Raw genomic sequence first — 19564 nt, 5'->3', positions numbered from 1 at the left:
TGAAACATCTTTAAGGATGTATGACAGTTCTTCGTTGCTGTCCTTCTCAACAGCCCTTCACCCCAATCTTCCAAAACCTTTGCTGTGTCTGCTCAGTCCCAGCGTTTTTGGACCCAGACCAGGAACAGACATGGCAAATGTCTTCTGTGGTTTCCATAGTAACCAGGGCTTGCAAAAGAACCAGGAATCCACGCTTGCAAAGACAAAACAACTTGACCCACTTTGAAAATAATAATAATAATGCTTTATGAAACTAACTGGCCAGTAACAATTCAGAACCCCAAGTGACCCCTCTCTAAGCCCTCTGGAGAAGTTGCTGCAGATATACTACCACAGCAGACACACAATAGGCAGTTGATGAAAACTTTCAACTAAAGGCCTAGTGGGGAAAGAAATGTCTTAAAACTGTGTTTGTGCGTGTGCACACACACGTGAAGGAAACAGGGATATTCCAATCAATTTTGATTACAAGGGGAAGCTTGTAATTTGGGTTTTCCAATAAAACTACTTTTAAGTTATCAACATTCTCTACCAATGAATTCTTCCAGCTAAGACTGCACATTCAAAGGGTTCAAAGTAATCTTCTTTGGCAGTTTTCTGGGTTTTGATTCCAGAGTTCAGACAAGTAATCTGAACTCACCTAAGACAACCAACCATTTACTATTCGGCCACTTTCAAATATCACCAAATACTCCGATGCAAAGACAACTTACTTTCCTCTATGAAATTATGGCATCACTGGTTAGCCAGGACATGAGACAAACCTACATCCTAGGATTACAGGCATTAGGAGCAAACTCACATCTCCCACTGGTTATATCTGCAGGAAGCTCTAGAGAGAAACTTAACAGTAGCAAAGGATATTCTCTAGTCCCTGGTACCCATGTTCCCGTGAAATTTATTTTTTTATTATTTTATGTATTAACTAGATTATAAGGCTGCCCATCTCAAGCGACATAACTCTAGGTGGTATATAGCATGAAAAATAAAATTAGTTCAGCCCAAATTCAGTGCCCTGCTCCTACAAATTATGCAGTCGACTTTCCCACATCTGGAGAAGTCCCAGGAGTCGGCACGCCCCAAATGCAACGGATGAGCCTCACCCTGGGAACACCACCTTCACGATCTTGGTATCTCCCCTGCAGGTATCTGATCACTTCATGCACAAATTTCAGAGCCAGGAGTTTTGAATTTCCGCATGCAAACAGCAGTAGTGAAAGTGATGTGCTGCCTCCTTCTTCCCCCCTGCAGTGGAAATGAAGCTGAGTGACACACAAAACGCCGCATCTGTTCGATCCACAGAATGCAAGCGTGCCACCAGCTCGTGGGAAAACTTATCCATCCTCACTGCAGCCCTTAGACTAGACAAGCGTAAACTTTTATTTGTCAGTCGTCTTATCTGATAAGGAGTATATCCTCCGAGGTTGGCCAGTTTTGTGCCTTCCTGTGTGCTACAGTATTTGTGCTGCTTATACTTGAAGATCCTGAATTTTTACTGACTGGTATTTTATGGTATATTATTATTATCATTATTATTATTGCACTTTTTATCCCTGTATTTTTATATTCTATATTTCATTCTTATCTCTTGCTATATCTCTTACATCTATACATACTTGTCAATTGATATACACGTATATTTATATTAACTTACTTTTTAGGTTTTATATCATTGCTTCTGGCTTTCTGGCTGTACTAGGCTCTGATAAATCGTACATAGCAATTATTTTTCCAGGATGTCAAAGTGAACTTTCTATCTGGATGCACTAATGTGTACACAACCAATCCAAAAGTAATGAATGCATTTTTCTTTCTGCTTCTTCCACCTTTCCCTGTTCCCAGAACTGTGGATGTCTGGCCATGAGTCAGCAATTCTGCACCGGCATCCTGGTCTTCTAGATCAGTGCATTTAAATGCTTAAAGCCAGTACTGGAAAATTTCAAGGTAGCAGTTAGTCAATAATTGTTTTGAGCTTAACCTTCCTAAACTTTTCTTAACTTCTGCGAGCTTACAGAATGAGGCCTACAAGCTTATTTTCTAAGAAGTAGAAGTCTAGGATTTTCACAGATTTTTTTTTTTAGAGAGAGTCACACGGTGCTTATTCTTAATATTCAGACTCACAAAGCTGCATTTTGAAAGATAATCCACTCTTCACCCACTTCACGTCCCTGCTGCATGTCAGTTTTGCATCTTTTAAAAATATTGTTTGTGGCGTACGTAATCCTAAAATCCCTTGGAAAAAGAAGGGGAAGGCATGATTCTGATGCAGAGAAACCAATATACCAATACAATTCACACACACACAGACACACACAAGCCCCCCTAAATCGTAGGATTATAAAGTTGGAAGTGGTCATTAAGGTCATCCAGTCCAACACTCTATGCAGGAATCTAAAGCATCCAGACATCCACTTGAACACACACAATGAAGGGGAAGCCACCAGCTCTCCAGATCATCACTTCCACGGTCCAACTACTCTAAGTGTTAGGAAGGTTTTCCTAATAATGGTCATCCAGGATCTGCCTTCCTTTCACATTCTGCACTGTGGAATAAGGAAGAACAGACCTTGATCTTCTCCCGTGTGACAACCTTTTAGATCTTTGGAGGCTACCATTCTAATTCTAAACATGCTCCCCAACTTTAATTTCTCTTTTATGAAGAGACTTAACTTTTAGTCTCCTGAGGGTCCTTGTTGCCCTTCTCTGAAGCTTTTCTGGTAAGTGTGGTACCAAGAATAGGACAATGCACCCAAAGTCAGAGCTGTCCTACACTATCCAAAGTGGGATTATTCCTTCCTGAGGTCCAGAAACTACTTCAGCTGTCTAAAACCACCTTTGCTTTTTTTTTTGCAGCCACATCAAGCTGCTGACTCACATTCAGTTTGTAATCAGCTATTTAGTCCAAGGTTGCTCATAATTTCCCAAAATTTCTTCTGCCAACCAGAAATTCATTGGATTTATGCTTCCTTCTCTCTATTCAGTTTAATTTCAGCCCAGTTTCCTAACTTGTCTAGATCATCTTGATTTTATTTAGCAATGTATGACATTTATAATTTTTTTTAATGAGCTTTATGGTTTCGTTCCAGATGGAATGTGGAGCAATCAGTATTTCCACATGCAATAGCTGGCTTTTACTAAATGTGCTAAAAGGGAACACAATGACTGAACAAAGTTTTGGCATGCGTGGATTCCCTCTGAAGCTGCAGTGATGCAAAGAGGAAACCTCCCCAAGCAAGATTCTGTGGAATAAATAATCCTGAGACATTCTGCCCCATAGCTTAATTAGAACTGATTTTTAAAATATTCAGCTTCTCAAGTAGGCCAAAATGTGTGCCTGCCTGCCTGCCTGCTGCACTGCTGACAGCTACATAAGAGGAACAGCTTGTATGGACACTGTTTAAAAAATCTACCCGGTCTGTTTTCATACAATGCATGACTGGGCAGTAGACTTTCTTTGAGGAAGTCTGAAGGACATATCCTCCCATGTCTTGGTAGGGACCATCTGCAGGAAGGAGAAGAGAGGGAGAGAGAGAAAGGGGTTGTCCTTCTGAGAGCAGGAAGATCTAGGGAGCTTTTGACAGCCTTGCAAGCCTTGGGAGATCCGTCTTTCCTAGACCAATAGAAGACATTGAGCATCAGCACTCAGCAAGCCAGATCAATTTGACTTCCGTTGCCAGGATTATCCGACACTCTTTTCCTTTGCTCTGTTCTTTCTCCCCACTCCCTTCCAGGCTTCAAGGCTCTCTCTCCATGTTCCTGTTGCACCCATAGAGCACAATACCATTTCCAGCGCTGGTCCCTAGATGGGCATGAGTTAATTTGCATAGACTTGTCAGGTGGCAAGAGCAGCCAGCTTGCTTTGCATTTCCAAGCTGAACATTTTTTTTTTATTAATGAAAAACAATAAAACCATCCTGAGCTTGAGCATGAAATCCCTGGGGTTTCTTTTCCTTCCACGGGGCTAAAATGTATTCGCCCCCCCCCCAAAAAAACCTGCTGGCTTTGAGCAAAGGTTTATCATTCCCCCATTTCAACAGCACAAAAGGGGTGTGTGCAGCAGTATTTTGGAGCAGGCACTAAGAGGAGGACAGTGGAGGGGTGGGGAAGCAGGCAGCCACAACCACACCACTGCACCCTTCCCACCTCGACTTCTGACTTGAACCGTCTTGGGTCTTTGCTTCATGGCAACCACACTTGACCCACGTAAATCACGGGACCCACAAGGTCCCCACAGCTGCTTTTCGCCTTTGTCTGCCTCCTGCAGAAAGGGGGCGAAGAGACTCAAGGGGGGATTCTACAGCCGAGGAAAGCGTGGGTACACCAACACACCCAACAGCTTCAGCTAGCGCGGCGTGACGCACTGATAATTCAACCAACGGCGCCCAGCTGCCCTTTCGCTCAATCTCCCCCCTGCAGGAAGGAAGGAAGGAAGGAAGAAAAAGGAAAAGCATCGGAGGACGCTCGGCCGCCTCTCCTCCCCCACCGGCGAAGGAAAAGGAAAAGGAAACGAAAATGCTCGTTTCCCACTCTCCAAAATCTGCCTGCCCGTCCGGCGGGAGGCAAAGGTGACAGGAATTTCAGCCGCGCGGAGAGGAAAAGTACTGGGGCGGGCAAGCGGGGGGAGGGCGTGCGGGGGCTGAGTCCTGCCATCCTGATTAAGCGGGGGGGGGGGGAGAGGAGAAAATGTGCCTCTCTGCAACATGATGTCATGTCACACCGGCTGCTTTCCCGCTTCCCTCCCCCTCCACCGCCGCGCTCCCACTGGGGAAGAGAGGCAGCAGCAGCCGTCGCCAACATGGACTCCGGATTTATGCCACTCACGGCCTCGGGCGGCTCTTGCGCTGCCCAGAAAGCGCCCCAGGCCGAGAGAGAGAGAGAATGAGAGAGAGAGAGAATGAAAGAGGGAGGGGGGGAGAAAAGCAGGAGGCAGTTGCACTAACCTTGCAGCCATCTGTGACCGGTATCCTGCAGCCAAGCTTGGCCGTTCATTCATTCATGCGGTTGGGTGGTGGGGACGGAGGCCGGGGAGGGTGGACCAGCGGGGGGGGCGAAGGGGCCGTGCCCATCCTGCACCATCGTCAGGCCCGTCTTCCCGAGGAAGAGGGGACTTACACCCGGAGGGACCCCCCGCTCTCCGCAGGACGGCAGAATTGCCCATTCCCGGCCATAGCGAAATTAGTCGCCACCCCGCCCCTCCCGCCAAGATTTGGGTTAGGCTCTGCGGAGGTCTCCCTTCCCACTCTCGCTCTCCCCCTTACACAGATGCTCTCGCACATACATGCGCGCACACGGGCAGGAGAGCAGGCACGCTCACACGCGCACACCACAGGCAGAGCCCGGGAGCTGCCCGTTTACGGACTGCGCGCTTGGCGGAGTTCTCCGGGCGCCGTGCCCGGACGGGGCTCCGCGGGGCCCCGGGCGTCCCTCGGCCGCAGCAGAGCTTCGGGCGCGAAAGGCCAGGCTAGCGGGACAGCGACAGATTTGGCACCACGCCCAGTCGGGAAACCCGCTTCCAGCCTCCACCAGCCGCTCGGGCACAGCCGCACAGGACTCGCACCAACTCATAAGGCGTGGGTTTTCTTTTTTAAACAACCCCCTCTTGCATTCCCCGTCCCCCTTGGCTATTAGTGTATAGTTTCATTTACAACCCCATCCCGGGGAGAGCAGTTGCCTTTATTCTAACCAGCACATCTCACTGAAAAACCTTCGCCTTGCAATGGAAAAGGTCCGAAGTATTTGGTCACCCAAGAGAGCTGCCCAAACGATTGGGGGCGGTGCGGGGGGGGCTTCACACTTTCCTTATGAGGAAAGGCTGACATTCTTTTTTTTTTAATAACAGTATTATTTATTTAGTTATGCCTTTGAGTCAGTATTGATTCCTGGTGGCTGCCTGGACTAGTCCCTGCAGTTTTCCTGGCAAGGTTTTTCAGAAATGGTTTGCTGTTGCCTCCTTCCTAGGGCTGAGAGAAAGTGGCTGGGGCCTCCCTGTTTCTAGCCTGGTGCCTTAACCACCACCCCAAACTGGCTCTCACGAGGCTGGCATTCTGATAAGCCTAGGAAACGGGTTACTTAGGGAAAACTTGACTGAAATGTATACAGTCATCCGCGGCATGGAAAAGTGGTAAAAAAAGCAGGACCATCAGTCACCCAGTGAAACAACTTGGACAAGATGGGACTCCTGTTCATTGCAGAGGTGAGCCTTCTCAGCAGTGGCTCCTTTATGGGTAATCCCACCCCCTTTTCAAGCCTTTTTCAACCCTGCAATAAACCAAGATGGTGCTGCATTAAGAACCACGTTCCTTAAAGCAGCAGCAGCTTTTCTGGGTCTTAGGTCCAACTATGGAACGCAATTATGTCCAGCACTAACTGGCTGCTGCCTTTCTACCTTCAGTTTCTCTTGGGACTAATTTTCAGCTTGTCCATCCTCAGGACCATGGGTGGCTGATCTCTCATTGACCAGGGGCTGCATATCATACAGGGGTAGGGAGGTTGAAGGCTGCAACGGGGAGGTGATGTCATTACTTGGAAGCAGCCGCATCACATATAAATAATGCTATGATATTCCACTTCTCCTGAATTTTATGGGGTGAGTCAGGGTGTTTTCTTGCATTAAATGAAATTTCAAAAGATCTAGACATCATGTCATCTCAAGTCAAAAGGAGGATGTGGAGGTTACATGCAACTACAGGTTGCCCACTCTAACCAATTATTTGGAAATGATTAAAACTCTAAGGTTCATAAGTTCACCAATTTCAAATTGAAGATGCTGTAATCAAAGGATAGTGATCCTGACAGAATATTCCACCCCAGAACTCATTTCAGTGGGTCCTGTTTCCATTGAATAAACCTTGCTAAATCAAGCTCCTTTCAGACAGGCTGGAATCACAACTTCCAAAATTTCCAGCTAGCCCAGATCATTCAAAATCCAGGAGATGCAAGATTTCGCAGGGGGAAAAAAACGGCTCCCAACGTATTGGACACACATGACTTATTGGTGAAGTATAAACATATTAATTAAGTTTGAAGAAAAAGAATAAAGTGTGACATTTGTTTAGTATAAACATATAAGCCCAGCAAGGATTGGACCTACTGTGAAGGAGAAAAATAATAACTACTCTTGTTGATATTTCTTTTAGAGCAACAGTGAAAATACTTGGCTTATTTATTTCTCTGTACAGTTGCCAAATATAATTACTCTTCACAGCGTGAAGAAGATTCACAATGTGAATATTCTACACAATGGACAGGAGGGCCTTTTTTTTCCCCAAGGGGGAAAAAAATAAACAGTCGGAAAAATGAGGGGATAAGTCTCCATGCATTTTCTGCAGCTTGTTATTGTGTAACTCACAAGCAGTTAACACTTTTGGACATCAACACACAAAGACAGCTAGGAATTATTACTGCCTGCAAAGGCATTCCAGAACAGGAGGTAAGGCGACCATCTGCCAGCAACAGAGTACATGGACACCTGGCAACAGTGTTTTCTCACCATTTGCTGGAGCTCCTGCTCCAATGCCTTTGCTGTAACCCAAGCACCTCTTATTAATATTGCACCTCTTGGTGACGGGAAATGAATCACCTGTCTGGGTAATTAAAGCCCAAGGCGGACAAGGCAAGTCTGCAAGCTGATCCTGATACTCGCAACTGTAAAGATCCTCCGGCAATAGAGGTGCATCTCATTTATCAACTAGGGGGTGTTTTCTAACAGATTCTAAAACTCAATCTGAAAGTTTTACAGAAGAAAAAGAAGTCTACCCCCATAAAATCTCAAGGGCTGGAAACATGTAACGTCTTGCCGGTTTCTTGTCTTTGCCCTGTCTTCCCAAAAGTTGATAGTCAGGATACTGGCAAATGCATTGTGTCAAGGGTTTATCTTGTTCCCCTGAAACTGAACCCATGTGTGTTTTCTGGGAGAAACTGTGTGCTGCAATGGTCAGTGAGCTGGACTAAGATCAGGGAAATCCAGGTTCAAGACCATCATCAGCCAAAGAAGCTTACTGGTGACCCTGAGCCAGTTGTTCTCTCCATTTACCCTATCTCAAAGGGTTGTTATTGCGGAAATAACGGGGTGCTATAGATACCCCCTTGAGTTTTGCGAGGAAAGACAAGATGCATTCTAGTAAGTAAATATTACAGATGCTTCAAGGGTGGGCGCATCATATCACTTGACTGGTAGGATCTTCAAAATTAGTCCAAGAGAGATGTGTTCTCAATAGAGGTTCTCCTATGTGGAAGAGAATCATCCTGAACTCTTCAAGGAAGGGAATCTACAAATGAAACAAAATCAAGAGCGCTGGGGGATTGGTCAGACATCCTCTAGAGTTGTGAAGGAACTTTTCTTCTGAGTCCAAATATGCCCACCAGCCAAACTGATGCAGAGAAGAAATTCCTGGCAAACTCCCCCAGGGGAGATCATTTTGGCAGGTACCATAAGAAAGGTGATGGGGAGAAAAAAGGAAAATTTGGACCAACGAGTACTTAGAATTCAACCCAAAAATATTTCCCACAACCAAAATGCCCACAGTGGCACTAAATCCTTTGCGTAGAGTTACAAAACGTCTCAGGGTCCCACGACCTGGTGGCCATTGCTTGGTTACACAATATGATTTCTTCCATGGATATCTTTTATTTTAGAGGGACTAGAACAGAGATGGTCACCGTTATTTTTTTGTGCTGAGGGCCTCATTCCTTCAGAGACAATCAACTGTGGGCCATAAGCCAAAGGTAGGTGGGACTAAAGCAAGCTGAGGGTGAGGCCAGACCCCAAAATAGGCAATGCTGACAATTCTTGCTGTCTGACACCCCCTTATTTCCCTCTATTGCTCCCGTTCAGTTTCTGTCTCCTGTTTTTCCAACACAGACTGACAAGGAAGGGGAACATCTTTTATTAGAGTCTGAACTTATTGCTTGCAGAGATCTTTTGGAATTAAGTTGATGGTTGCCAGAAATCAGGATTCACTCCTTAAGGCTTAGGTGACCATCACCACCAACCCTATCAGCTGATGAAGACCATTAGAATTTCCTAAGGAAAGCCACGTGTCTCCACCAAGTTTCCCTATTCATTTGGGTCATGTGTCCCAAGCGGTTCTTTGGAATTCTCTTCAGGAAGCCACATCCAGACAGGGTTGGTGACTCACCTGTTCATGAAACTTCATGCATAAAACTCTGAGCCAAGAGAATACATGAACTCTAGGAAAGAGCAAATATAGAGGTGCTAAATAGGATGAAAGGCAGAGTATCACCAATAAATTTAGTACTTAGAGAATACAACTGTAAAGCCCAGTAGATTTAAAAATGTGCAAAGGAGTAGGGTAGAAGAAAATGTTTGTGCCTAGAAAAGAGAAGAGGGGAAGATAAGGCCATCCCAAGAATGTCCTTGGAAGACCCATAGATTATTGATGGTGACAAATCAAGGTGAGAACATTAATCTGTGCAATCGTCAAGGGCTGAGCCTGAATTAGGGCCATCAAGGAGACCATCTAAAGGAGCCCATCAATCTACAAGTGCATACAATGGCTTTTCTCAGAAAGCTGGGTAAGCAAGTAGGGCCCAGAATAAAGACAACCAGTGGCCACTTCCTATAGCAAAAATCAGCTCAGAGCTCAGAGCTCCCACCATTTGTCTGCAGAAATCCAGCAACCCCTGGCTAAAGGATTTCAGATGCCAAGACTGGCCCAAATCTCTATCTGAAAGGAATCCCTAACAAGAGATATTAGAACTAGGAGAGATGCTAAGCCTGACTTAAGGTAAGGCACACACTAGTTCATTCCTCTTCGTCAGGAATCTCCATGAAAGAGCACTGTTTGTCATGGATGCTGAAGGTGGCCTTCCTCACTATTTAACAAAGCTTCTTTTTTAACCACCCTTCCTGATCTCAGGGCAGTACACAGACCCCTGATTCCTGGCTTCTTGTGGTGGTCCCAGAAAGAGAGGGAAAGAAACTGGGCTTCCAGGGTGCCAAGGAAAGCAAGGGGACAATGAAACAATCCACAACAACAGAAGTATCAACATCTTAAGTGAAACGCACAACAGGGCCCCTTCTCAGTTAAGAACTTAATCTAGGATTAAGCAAAGGTCAGCTACCTCTTGCAAGGAGACAAGACTAAAAGGGTCAGATTAATTCTTGTTAATGATGCAGACCTCTTCCAAAACCTGACCCAGGATCCACCTGCAGTCCCAGGCATAAGACTGCAAAAACTGACATCCCTCTCTCTTATATTACAGACATGCTTAATTAACACCTTTAAGTCACACATTGTTACCACAACTCATGTAGTCATCTTACAGGCATCACACACTTCCAGCGCAATGTGCTCATTCCAGAACACTTCACCTCCAATGTGAAAAACTTCACCAGAGTCCCGACAGCTTTGATAACATAGATTTGGAATACCCTAAATTGGAAACTATTTTGGATGTGTTATCCTTTGCATCAAATTAACATGCCTCCCGTTAGATGTCACAACTTGAGTTTCAGAAATGGGAGGGTTGGGATCTTAGCTAGAAAGTCTTCCAACAGACAGCATGGAAGAACACAATCCAGGTTCCCACTTCATACTGCCATCTTCTTCTTCTTTTTTTTTTTAAGAAAACTTCAGTAAAGCGTTTTCAAAATATACATAAAACCTAAAAAGACTGAAACAAAGACGCCTACAAAGAAAAAGAAACAGAACGAAAAAGGTGTGAAAAAACACAAAACAAACTACTACAAAGTGACTTCCAACTTTCTACAACCAAGGTTTGTTTGTTTGTTTATTCGTTTATTTTTCGAACTTCTATTACCGCCCATCTCCCCCAAGAAAGGGGGACTCTGGGCGGTTTTCAATTAATTGTAATACACTTTATTACCATATCAATTGTATTGATTGTAATACAATCAATACAACTGATATGGATTTATATACATAAATCGATATCAATCTCTTACTCCAATTCATATGATAGGAAACATTATTTCTATAAAGCATTTAAATTCTCGTTATTACATTCCCTTCTAAAACAAAAGTACCCTCCCAATTAAAGAAAAACATATAAAACCCTTCGAACATCATTTGGAACTGAAAATAGAAGCAAACGCTTCCCTCCTTCCCTACAATTTGCTCCTATCTGCAAACTAAACTAACATTAACCAAAAATATAAACATTATCCAAACAGCATAACCATGTATCTAAACCCTTAAAAAACCATCCTGATAACCACATTTAAACCATAACCTAGGCATTTACCAAAAATGTAAGGATTTTCAAAACAGCATAACCATTTATGCAAACTTTTAGGAAAGAGGAACTACTCAAAACACCAGTTGAAGGCACCACTTCTGGAAACCAGGACATTTTTCCAGCATAATTTGGGTATTAGAAAAGGTTATTGAAGCAACCAGTTGCATAAAACATGTCCCAACGATGCAGAACTGCAGTTTGTGGTAAAATTACAGACTGGAGAGAGAGCGCTGGGGAAAAAAGATTTCGAATTCCTAAAGCTTGGAGACTTCCAACCACTTTTCTCAGGGTCCTTAATATGGAACTGATTATTTTTTTTTCCTCTCGAGAGCAATCTATTAAGAATTGCATGGGGAGCCAGAAGGGTGGTCAGAAAGAGTGGTCAGAAGGAGTCAAGACGGTGGCCACAGCAATGCCCGCCCAATAAAATGGTGACCATCTTGACTTTATTGACCCCACCCTGCAGACTCCCCTGATGGGCAACAAACAGATAAGGTACCTATTGGATTATCATCTCTTTTTTTTTTCCTTCTCTTACGGACCTGGACATTAGGCCAACAATTGTATTATTTATTTGTTCGTTAGTTTGTTTTTTTAAATCCGTTCAATCGTGTCCAGTTCTCAGAGACTGGCTGGACAAGTCCCTGCAGTTTTCTTGGCAAGGTTTTTCAGGAGTGATTTGCCATTGCCTCCTTCCTAGGGCTGAGAGAAAGTGACTGGCCCAAGGTCACCCAGCTGGCTTTGTGCCCAAGGCGGGACTAGAACTCAGGGTCTCCCGGTTTCTAGCCTGGTGCCTTCACCACTAGACCGAACTGGTCTCTTGTTAGATTTATATCCTGCCTTTAATCCAGGGGCCCAAGGCAGCACGAAAGCACCCCATCCAGAGTTGTTTTTCCCACAACTATCCTGATAGCTAGGCTGAGCTGAGACATACCATGTACCCTGGCCCCAATTCACCTAGGGAGATCCTGTGGCTGAGGAAAGATTTGAACCCGAGTCCAACACTTTAACCACTACCCTGCTTTGTCTCTGCGTGAAATTAGGTGAAATCTGCATGGAGACCGGAGGCCTTAGGTCACCCACCTTTTGATTTAAAAGAGACCTAATTAGAGCTAAATTGCATGCTTCTGAACACTTGAGAATGTGCCCTAGAGCTGTTACCCCTTTTTGTATCTTACAAACCATTTTGCTGCAGACATTCTAGGGAAGCCGCATATTGTATATCCAACTCCATATCACAAGGGCCTTGAAGAATGCTGAAACCAGCTCAGCATTGACCTAACAAAGGGAGAGAAGGTCAGGGCGTAGATGGAGAGAGACCAACAGCCCAGAACAACTGCAATTAAATACATTTACTGGAAGGCTGAGCTCCTCCAAATCAGAAATTCCATGGAAAATCCCACCCTTGATTGTCAGAGAATCCCTACACTCCTTTGCCACCACCATGCAAAACCTCACCAAGGATGGTGCTCATCATCAACCCTGCAGGACTGTTATCTGGTACAATGCTTGGTGTCTTCTTTCCAGAGTGCTATTAGCGTTTAATGGTTAACCCCACCCACTCAGAAAGAGTGGAAGGCTTCCTTCTTTCCCTTGAGAAGCCCACATTTCCTCAATCATCATTGCTAAGGAGTTGAAATTGGGAAGGGTCATCTTCTCCCTCAACCTTCTTGAAAAGTAAAAAACAGGGATGATAACAATATAAGAAAATAGGAGAAGAGAACACAGGATAAACCAGGGTCTTCCTGCACTCACTTTTCTTGAGCACAAATTGCTCACTCTGAAAGAACACCCGAAAGTGGTTCACGTAGGCAAATCATTTCTAGGCACTCCCTGATCTGTCAACGTGCCAAGCGAGAGAGGAACAGCAGGTATCTGCAGCAATCACAGTTTTATGGACAGAACGGCTATTGAGAATAGCATCCTACTCCACAGGAGAAAGAGCGTATATACCTCAAAGCCAGGGGTGCCCTTTGGGAAACCCTGGGCTGCTCCATTTCATGGGGGCCACCATAATTCATAAATGTGCAAAGCCTTTTCTTTTCAAAACCATGTCCTCACTTAACAACCACCCTTGGGTCCAGAACTTCAGTTGCTAAGCAAAGCAGTCATTAAGCAAATCCGGCTAAATTTTACAACCTTTTTTGCAGCAGCTGTTAAGCGAATCATTGTGGGCGTTAAGCAAACCACGTGGTCATTAAACGAATCATGTATTTCCCCATTGATTTTGTTTGCCAGAAGCCGGCTGGGAAGCTTGAAAATGGCAATCACGTGACCACTGGATACTGCGACGGTCATAAATGCAAACTGGTTGCCAAGCGCCCAAACCGTGATCACATGTCCGCAGGAACACTGCAACGGTCGTAAGTGTGAGGACCGGTTGTAAGTTGGTTTTTTCCAGCACCGTCGTAAGTCTGAACTGTCACTAAACGAATGGTTGTTAAGTGAGGACTACCTGTACTTCTAAAAACAAGAAACGCAAAGTCACCTGGACACAGCTATCCCCAGTTCCAATGACCAACATGTGTTGGTGAACAAATCCTAACTTAGTGAGCAGAGCTCTTCAGTGGCCACCTCCAAGTAGACTTCATTCCTTCAGTGACTTTCTATCTTCCCTATCTGTTAATCTGAGGAAACCAGAGTGATACAGTGCTGGAAGTTGGAATGCATAGACCACATTTGTCACTCTGCAGCTTTGCTAGAAAGCCTTTTTGCATGGGATTTGCCAGGCCACGTTGCTTCCACAAACACAGAAGGTGGATGAATGTTTGCAAGAGGTACTTCGAGCAGCATCTCCTGTCCTTTCAACCTGCATTCATTACACCATTCCATGCTCAAGCATGCTTTACACATTCTGGAAATTGTGCTGCTAGACAGGAGATGATAAATATTCATCTCCCCGCATGGATGCATAATCAGGAAACAGCACCCTCCATAAAAATGAAGGAATCTTGCAAACTGTCTAAAAGATAACCAGAGTATACCTGGATCCAAAGTGCAGCAAAGCATGGTTATCACGTTAGAGAGGGCCCAGGCTCCTAGGTCCTTCCGACAAACAGAAATCCCCCTTTTTCCCAGCATGGAAATGTAATATTTGTGCACGGATTACATGAAGTGGATACAAATTATTTTGCACATTTTTCATTGCAAGGTAACCTTTGCAGAGTTCAACAAGCAAGTTGCAAAGTGGAAATTGGAAGAGATATTCTCCTGTCTTAGAATGTATATTTTTGGCGCTCACCAAAGAGAAAGAATATTGGTTCTGCAAGGCCCACTGAATTTCTGCAACCATGTGCAGCTTTGTGTCCAGATGGATGGGGCGGCGGGTAGACAGGAAAAAAAGCTTACAGTAATGCTGGCAAGCTACAGACTGCTGAGTAGGTAACTCCAGCACATCTTTAGAATTGTACCAATGGAAAACAGAAGCACGCGCACCCATGCACGCACACAGACATTAAAAAAACAGCTGAAAGAACATCTACTTCTTTCAACAATCAAGTAGGCCAGCAAAAGCATGTAATAAACAGAAGTCTCTCCCTTCTAAAAGGAAAAAAAAATGCTTCTTAAGAACAAGGTGTGCAGTGGCATCTTTGCAGAAAAGCTTTCACGAACTAGAATTCATGCATTGTGCGCTTGAAGCAGTATTTCTCCAGATTAGGCATTTCTAGACCAAGACAGTGCATATTCCAAATTTTAGAACTGTTTTCCATAAAAACCTGGGTTTCTCATTTGCTTCAAGCAGGAATCCCCTTATTTATTTTTTTGCATATCTATAGATCTACATCAAATTTGGGGGCTGCCACCTTCTCAACACCCCCCCTGTGGCCTGCATCACCAGCACAACAAGTAAAAAACACATAAAAATCTTTGGCATAGATTATCTCACTATAATATTTTGTATTTTATTATAAGATTATATAGTGATTTTTTGTAAACCAATGGCTATTTTACACGTTTAATATATAAGGCAGATTTATTCGTTTTCTTTTCTCCCCTCTTTTTTCAGGTTTTTATCGCTTTTATTTTTATGGATTGTTTAAGTTCGTTATTGTAGCAATAAGCATGGTAGGCTGCTTATGTTTTGTTCTCTTTGAAAATAAAGAATATTTTTAAAACACACATTAAAGGTCCTACAGCATTACAAGACCGACAGCAATATAAAATATATTATTTATTTATTCATTTATTTCCTATCCCACCTTATTTTTCTAAATAACTCACGGCAGCCAACATACCTAATACTCTTTCCTCCTCCTATTTTCCCCACGACAACAACTCTGTGAGGTGTAATCCATAAGTTTACTTAAATTAAATTTAAAAAGGGCAAATGAATAAAGCAGCAAACAGCATTACCTCAAATGCCCCCTGGAGGTGGTCTGTCTTCACCTGCTTCTGTACAGCTCATAAAAAGGGGGGCTAATCTAATTTTGGGTGGGACGCTGTTCCACAGAACAGGTGTCATAACTGGAAAACAGAGTCTGCTGGTCTCTGCACTGCTCCCTTTACGAACGTGGGAGCGACCAGCAGTTCCTGCTGGAAAGACCTATTTTGGCTGCAGAAGGAGGTCCTGTAGATCAGGGTTCCTCAACCTTGGCAACTCTAAGCTGTGCGGACTTCAACTCCCAGAATTCCCCAGCCAGCAATTCTGGGAGCTGAAGTCCGCACAGCTTAGAGTTGCCAAGGTTGAGGAACCCTGCTGTAGATATCTGGGTGCCAAGGGTGGTGTTACTAAACCTTTGAGATCCAAACATGAGAACTACTTAAAGTACCCCTGAAAGAAAACATTCACAGCAAGCTGACTTGACTCTGAGTAAGAATCAGTCAGGAACCTGTGGCCCAGTAAACCAAGTTGTGGATATTCAATGACCATATCTCAAAGGTAGTATGGCCAGCATGCTGGCCTAGTAGGAGGGGATAAATAAGAAGAAAGTCACCCAGATGGGTTTGTCAAGAACATTTCAACGTCATGTCTCCCCCCCACCACGTGGGGGAGATGGGCGGTGATAAAAATGGGGTAAATAAAAAATGTCACACAATTTACCCTGTGTCTGCCTTTTTCTTTGTCGTGTCTTTGCAACGTAGTGGGCCAAAGGTATGTGTGTAAGTCCTGGTTCTGCTTTTCCTCAGCACTGCTCAACAAGGGGCTAATGTATACGGTTGTATTGTTTGCGTGCTAATAAATTTACACTGTATCTTCAAAGTGAATTGGTTGCTTTAGGTGAGCCAGGTGTTCGCCACAACACAAGCTGCTGTAGTTCAAAGCTAACACTTTGAATTGCACTTTAAAAAGTCAGTGCAAATGCAGAGCCTGCAGCACCGGCATCATGGCCTGATACATCCAAGAACCATCTTAGCTTTGCAACCAAGGTCGATAAAGGAGCCAACAAGCCAAGATCCCTAAAGGAGCCACTTTCCTACTAATGTAGGCATGGTGCTAGTGTGGAGATGGTGGGCCCTCAATGCCTACCCTACCACACCATCTCCTCAAGTAAAAAAACAACTTTCCAGAATCCCTGCTGAATATTGTGTGCAAATCCAGCCAGGGTCGATACTGAGGCCTATATAAATAAAACCAAATCTCCTACTTACTGTATTCCTAGAAACAGTCCATCTTCCTCTGATGGCTTAGGGTCAAGCTAGACCTTCCTTAAACTCATCTTCTTCTTTTTTTTAATATGCACATTTTAAACAATGGGACTGTGGACAAAGGTGATAATTATTGCGGTGATAGCAAGAAAAAGGATGCCTATCCTGTTTCCTCCTCTGCAGGAGAAGAAAAATGGATAACAGGAGAGGAGACAGCATTTGAAGGATGCCTATCGTGTGCTCAACCCTCAGCTGCCATGTTGCACTCGGCAACAACTGAAACTTGCCACTTTAAGCAGCTTTTCTGCCCACTTCTGAACCTCCTTCCATGGTTTAAGAAACCTTAAAACACACCATGGGCACTTCAGCCAAATCCAGTGAGGACCAGGCAACTCTGTGCTTCAATCCAGTACTCACATCTCTTTCCTTTCTGCTACCACAAGGGCGATGAAAGAAATCAGGGCTCTTGTATTAAAAGGATCCAGCCAGAAATCCAGAGACATCTTTACTTAAGAACTGCCAGAATGGAAGTTTCTAGAATTCCTAGGAACTGATTTCCGTTTGGCTGAGCAGGGACAGCAGAAGGCCTGCTGTCTTATCAAGGCCACCAGTGCAATGTCCAACAGCCATTAGCGATTGGGCTTCACTCAGCTGTCACCCACCTGACCAACAATTCAGGAAGGAAAGCCTTGGAGCAGTTACCCAATTACCCAAAATTGGGTAAAAATGGTTTTTCTTTGGGTAACGAATCCATTACCCAAACACAACAGGGACATTTAAATTGATTTAAAGTATTTTACCTACATTGGTGTTGGAGGAAAATCCTGAGAGTGCCTTGGACTGCAAGAAGATCCAACCAGTCCATCCTCCAGGAAATAAAGCCAGACTGCTCACTTGAGGGAATGATATTAAAGGCCAAACTGAAATACTTTGGCCACATAATGAGAAGACAGGACACCCTGGAGAAGATGCTGATGCTAGGGAGAGTGGAGGGCAAAAGGAAGAGGGGCCGACCAAGGGCAAGGTGGATGGATGATATTCTAGAGGTGACGGACTTGTCCCTGGGGGAGCTGGGGGTGTTGACGGCCGACAGGCAGCTCTGGCGTGGGCTGGTCCATGAAGTCACGACTGAACGAATAAACAACAACAACCTACATTGGGTAAAAAGGACTTTCTGATAAGCAGTTTTGGGTAACAAAGGAAGAAGTTTGGGAAGCACTGTCTTAGAGCCTTGCAAAGGAGCATGGAATAGCCAAACCCTGGAGGAAAATACTAGGCCAGCGTTTGCAATCTCTTCGCCAAACTAGTTCAACATCTTGACCTTGATAGGATAGGGAAGAAAGCCAAGATGCAGGTTCACAAAGGTAAGTATCAGGCCTATCTTGGAAAGGGAAGCATGTTTGCTCCCAACTCAGTTCATGAACGGTTTTGCATCATTTCCCTGTCTTTGCGGGGGGGGGGTTGTACTAGTAAATATTTTCCCCTATGTATTTGCATGAGTGGCAATCCTGTGATGTTCTACCTGAAACTTCAGCAAAGGGTGGTAATTCTGTTCAAGCAAATATGCTGCATAGTATCTCCAGGAAATTTCAGTTGTGGAATCCAGGTCAGGACTATTGCAGGCAATTATCTCAATGCACTTCATCATACTTCTCTAGCAATGCAAGGCATATATCAAGACATCACGGAAAGACACAAGAAGGTCGTATGGTGTGTGTGCGCACGGTTTATTTCCCCAAAGTTTTTCCCGTACATTTTCCTGGGCTATCTCACTGCTACACCTTCTCCAAACTAATGTTCATCAGATGTGTTGGATTTCAACTACCATAACCCTTACTGGTTGGGAGTGATGGGAATTATGATCCAATACATCTGAAAAGCCCTTAGTTGAGGAAAGGTGTTATAAGAACTCACACCTTTCTACACAAATGATGCTGAGGAATGGCAGGCTTAACTGAGGGTTTTGTAAAGCATCAAATCCCCCTGCAACCTTTGTTGGAATAAATTTGCTCGCTTGAAGGTTTCCATCATGTGACTCCCCCTCTGATAGGCAGCCAAATCTTCTTGTATCCTCCCAGGCTGACAAGCCAATGCCTTCCTATTGCATATTTAAACCTTTATGTTCTGCATTTCAATGCGATGCTTCCAGGGCCATCACAAGAAACGTTTAACTGCGGAATATTACCATACATCATTTTTAACATGGAATTGGGGCAGCCACAGAGGAAAGGAATCATACTAAGATGCAACAGAAATAAAGCCTGACTTCCAAATCTCTGGATGAAAATAAATACTTTTTTTTTTCAATTAAGTGTCTGAAAGCAAATGCAGATTGCCCAAAAAGGGCTATGCAGGCCTTCAGAAATAATTTAGAAAAGATGCTTCAGTAGGAATGCAACCCGCACGTAGCTCTTTAAAGTTTTTGCATCTTTTCCCAGGATTGTACAGCTGCCCAATATGATACCAAGGAAAGACAGGGCTGCTTTAAAGAATTGCTGTCAGGAGCGATCCAAAGCACCTTTGGGGGAATTGAATCTCATGAGCTGCACTAACCTATAGAGCAGAGTTTTTCAACCTTGGCAACTTTAAGACATGTGGACTTCCTTGCTGGCTTGGGAATTCTGGGAGTTGAAGTCCACACGTCTTAAAGTTGCCAAGTTTGAGAAATGCTGCTGTAGAGCAACATAATCCTCTTAACTCTCCTTAATGAAGACAGTTAACCTCTATGTTGGAAGAGGAACCAGAAAAGAAGTTTAAA

The 19564-nt window shown here is 44.2% G+C and overlaps 1 protein-coding gene and 1 pseudogene across 6 annotated transcripts in view; both read right to left on the bottom strand.

Moving 5' to 3' along the window:
* The window catches only part of GRAMD1B (GRAM domain containing 1B), a 108131-nt gene that overhangs the window by 39778 nt on the left and 48789 nt on the right, over nucleotides 1-19564 (bottom strand). The window lies entirely within an intron of this gene.
* Nucleotides 996-1149, bottom strand: LOC134503013 (U1 spliceosomal RNA; annotated as a pseudogene).

The sequence above is a fragment of the Candoia aspera genome, chromosome 9, assembly GCF_035149785.1.
Source record: "Candoia aspera isolate rCanAsp1 chromosome 9, rCanAsp1.hap2, whole genome shotgun sequence".
Classification (NCBI taxonomy): Eukaryota; Metazoa; Chordata; class Lepidosauria; order Squamata; family Boidae; genus Candoia; species Candoia aspera.
The sequence above is the reverse complement of the archived record's forward strand: the minus strand, read 5'-3'. Positions and strand labels throughout refer to the sequence as shown.